The sequence below is a fragment of the Leuresthes tenuis genome, unplaced genomic scaffold, assembly GCF_036924035.1.
Source record: "Leuresthes tenuis unplaced genomic scaffold, fLeuTen1.0.hap1 SCAF_46, whole genome shotgun sequence".
NCBI lineage: Eukaryota > Metazoa > Chordata > Actinopteri > Atheriniformes > Atherinopsidae > Leuresthes > Leuresthes tenuis.
The window spans coordinates 222,489-227,024 of record NW_027325400.1 but is presented as its reverse complement, the minus strand read 5'-3'; the positions used below and the strand labels follow the sequence as shown (position 1 = coordinate 227,024).

Genomic DNA, 4,536 nt, shown 5'->3' with positions numbered 1-4,536 from the left:
CTGTTTTAGAGGAGGTAATTCACCCAGACCAGGCTTGTGCAATCTCAGGGAGACAACTCACTGACAGCCTCGTACTGATTCGAGACATCATTGATTACGATAGAGAAAGAAACACCCGGCTTGTCATCTTAAATTTAGACTTTGAAAAAGCTTTTCATCAGGTCTCGCATCAATATCTCTTTCAGGTGTTGCAGCCATCGAATAGGACCCTGAAACTTCCATCCTGCACCGCTGTTTGCTTTTTCACAAGAGCAGAGAAGATCGCACCGTTCCCAGCGGCACTGCAGTACCGGGTCGATGCTTGGAGTGAACAGAGCCAGCTCCTTTTTAAATCCTATTGCTAAAAATCCATTTAATATGTAGTCCTCGTATAGAGGACATATCAAATATTAAACTGATAAGAACAGATACCACACTTGATCTTAGCCAAAAGGCCGAGAAGCGATAACTGTCCACTGGTTCACGTCCGAGGGCCCTTCCTGGCACAATGCGCACTTGTAGCGGTGTTCTTTTTAGTGTCACTTTGCACCTCCGCACTGAGCACTCTTCAGCCCTTTTAAATGGTATAACTTTGCACTCCTGCACGCTCCAGCAAGCACCATTCAAGCAACAACGTCAGCACAGTCGCAACAAGTAAGGCGACTCTACTCAGAGAAGTCACTCTGCACAGTAACAAGATTTCTTTTGCACAGACAGAAAGGGCTTCACCCGCAAAGGTAAAGCCTGCCAAAAATAGAAACAACTCACTAGTGCTGCTCTCCACGGAAGTCTTTAGTAAAAGGCGAAAGACTTGTACGTTATGAAGAGAAACCAGAGTACGATTATCCGTCACTGCAGGAGCAGGGCATCAGGCTAGTTGGCATAGCCACCTTCCCCATGGTGAGCTTTGCTTGGTGGAGACGCTTGATCCCCCCCCTTGCTCCTCGGCTGACCAAGTAGGAACAATCGGGCCCTATTCGATGGCTGCCTTGTCTTTTACTCTGTGCAAAAGACAAGGCAGCAACAAAAACACCATGGGAACACCGTATTGAGGCTTTTTTCTGACCGCTCATTCGGTGTCGCGTTTCTTTCAAGCAATTCTCCCGGTTAGCCCGCACTCGGATTGCTCCCAGAGCCGTGTTAAAGTCTACTTCGTATTCACTCTCTTTTCTCAGCAGACTCTTGGGATTTTATCTATAAAATGAATTCCTTCACTCAAACTATGTTAAAACTGCTTTGTCCTTCATATTTACCATGTCTAGAAAGATTTAAACAAAAAAAACAACGTCGTACATTGCATCTTTTGATCATACATTTTCGGGCATTCGCACCTTTTCTTACCCGCTTTTTTCAAACCAGGGTCGGACTTTCACACCTTTTAATAGCCGAACAACTCCGCTCCCGCTATTGATTGTGTACAGTCGGGTATTTTCACCTTGTCTTACCCGCTTTTTACCAACTATGGTCGGACATTCACACCTTCTTACAGCGGAACCCCTCCGCTCCCTCTTTTGATGGTGTATGTTTGGGCATTCGCACCTTTTCTTACCCGCTTTTTACAAACAATGGTCGGACATTCAAACCTTCTTGTAGCCGAACACATCCACTCCTGTTTTTGATGATGTATGGTTGGTTATTCGCACCTTTTCTTACCCATTTTTCAGTAATTATGGGTGGACATTCACACCTTCTTGCAGCTGAACACCTCCTCTCCCGCTTATGATCATGTGTGGTTTGATATTCGAAAATTTTCTTTCATGTTTTCTAGCAATTATTGATGGACATTCAGACCTTCTTGCAGCTGAACACCTCCGCTCCCGCTTTTGATGGTGTATAGTCAGGGTTTCGAACCTTTCCTTAACCGCTTTTTACAAACTATGGTCGGACATTCAGACCTTCTTGCAGCCAAAAACCTCCGCTCCCTCTTTTGATCATACATTTTCGGGCATTCGCACCTTTTCTTACCCGCTTTTTACAAACCAGGGTCGGACTTTCACACCTTTTAGTAGCCGAACAACTCCACTCCCGCTATTGATTGTGTACAGTCGTGTATTTTCACCTTGTCTTAACCGCTTTTTACCAACTATGGTCAGACATTCACACCGTCTTACAGCGGAACACCTCCGCTCCCTCTTTTGATGGTGTATAGTCGGGCATTCAAACCTTTTCTTACCCGCTTTTCACCATCTATGGTCGGACATTCACACCTTCTTACAGCGGAACACCTCCGCTCCTGCTTTTGATGATGTATGGTTGGGCATTCGAAGCTTTTCTTACCCATTCTTCAGTAATTATGTGTGGACATTAACACCTTCTTGCAGCCAAACACCTCCTCTCCCGCTTATGATCATGTGCGGTTTGATATTCGAAAATTTTCTTTCATGTTTTCTAGCAATTATTGATGGACATTCAGACCTTCTTGCAGCTGAACACCTCCGCTCCCGCTTTTGATGGTGTATAGTCGGGCTTTCGAGCCTTTTCTTCCCCGGTTTTTACAAATTATGTTTGGACATTCAGACCTTCTTGCAGCCGAAGACTTCCGCTCCACCTTTTGGTGTTCTATCACACCTTTTTTTTCAACGCATTTTATAGATTATGGCTGGAAATTCTCAACCACTCTCATCCCAAGACCTCTCCTCCCGCTTTTGTTAATATATTTGAACTTTAGTCGGACATTCACACCTTCTTGCAGCTGAACCACCTCCGCTCCCTGTTTTGATCATGTATGGTCTGGCAATACTACCTTTTCTTACCCGTTTGTGAGTAATTATGGCTGGACATTCACACCTACTTGCAGCCGAACACCACCTCTCTCGCTTTTGATGATGTATGGACCGGCATTCTTACGTTTTCTAACACATTTTTCAGCAATTATGGTCGGAGATTCACACCTACTCACAGCCGAACAACTCCGCTCCCGCATTTGATGGTGTATAGTTGGGCATTCTCATCCATTCTCATTAGCTTTTTGCAAATTATGATCTGACATTCACACCTACTTGCAGTCGAACAGCTCTACTCCCGCTTTTGATTATGTTTGGTTGGATATTCGAACCTGTTCTTAACTGCTTTTTACAATCTTTGGTCGGACGTTCACACATTTTTGCAGCCGAACACCTCCGCTTCCGCTTTTGATGGTATATAATCGGGCATTCGAACCTTTTCTTACCCGCTTTTTAAAAACCATGGTCGGACATTCACACCTTCTTGTAGCCGAACAACTCTGCTCCCGCTATTGATTGTGTACAGTCGGGTATTTTAACCTTTTCTTACCAACTTTTTACCAACTATGGTCGGACATTCACACCGTCTTACAGGGGAACGCCTCCGCTTCCTCTTTTGATGATGTATGGTTGGGCATTTGCACCTTTTCTTACCCATTTTTCAGTAATTATGGGTGGACATTGACACCTTCTTGCAGCTGAACACCTCCTCTTCTGCTTATGATCATGTGCGGTTTGATATTCGAAAATTTTCTTTCATGTTTTCTAGCAATTATTGATGGACATTCAGACCTTCTTGCAGCTGAACACCTTTGCTCCCGCTTTTGATGGTGTATAGTCGGGCTTTCGAGCCTTTTCTTCCCCGGTTTTTACAAATTATGCTTGGACATTCAGACCTTCCTGCAGCCGAAAACCTCCGCTCCCTCTTTTGATCATACATTGTCGGGCATTCGCACCTTTTCTTACCCGCTTTTTACAAACCATGGTCGGACGTTCACACCTTTTAGTAGCCGAACAACTCCACTCCCGCTATTGATTGTGTACAGTCGGGTATTTTAACCTTTTCTTACCCGCTTTTTACCAACTATGGTTGGACATTCACACCTTCTTACAGCGGAACACCTCCGCTCCCTCTTTTTATGGTGTATGTTCGGGCATTCAAACCTTTTCTTACCCGCTTTTTACAAACTATGGTCGGATATTCAAACCTTCTTGTAGCCGAACATATCCACTCCTGCTTTTGATGATGTATGGTTTGACATTCGAAACTACTTGTTGCCCGCTTTTCATTAATTATGGGTGGACATTCACACCTTGTCACAGTCAAACACCTCCGCTCCCTGTTTTGATCATGTATGGTTTGACCTTCGCACCTTCTCTCACCCGCTTTTTACTATGGTCGGCCATTCACAGCTTACTCTCCACCATACTTGTATGGTGGGATATTCACACCCACTTGCATCCGAAGACCTCCGCCCCCACTTTTGTTGATATTTAGTCGGTCATTCGCACCTTACCCGCTTTTGGCAAACTATGGCCTTCTTGCAGCCAAACACCTCTGATCTCACTTTTGATGATGTAAGGTTGGGCATTCAGACCTTGCTTCACCTGCTTTTCAACAAATATAGTCGGACATTCACACCTTATTGCAGCCGAACACTTCCGCTCCACCTTTTAGTGTTCTATCACACCATTTTTTTCACCGCATTTTATAGATTATGGTTGGAAATTCTCAACCACTCTCATCCGAAGACCTCTCCTCCCGCTTTTGTTAATATATTTGAACTTTAGTCGGACATTCACCCCTTCTTGCAGCTGAACCACCTCCGCTCCC

At 44.6% G+C, this 4,536-nt stretch overlaps 2 non-coding genes across 2 annotated transcripts; both read right to left on the bottom strand.

Annotated features, from left to right (window-relative positions):
• Nucleotides 1-256: 256 nt before the first annotated feature.
• Nucleotides 257-446, bottom strand: LOC140285509 (U2 spliceosomal RNA). Its single transcript, XR_011910532.1, has one exon. It is a non-coding gene; the product is annotated as a U2 spliceosomal RNA (small nuclear RNA).
• A 259-nt stretch (nucleotides 447-705) lies between these two features.
• LOC140285508 (U5 spliceosomal RNA) lies at nucleotides 706-819 on the bottom strand. The gene has a single exon (XR_011910531.1). It is a non-coding gene; the product is annotated as a U5 spliceosomal RNA (small nuclear RNA).
• Nucleotides 820-4,536: the final 3,717 nt, after the last annotated feature.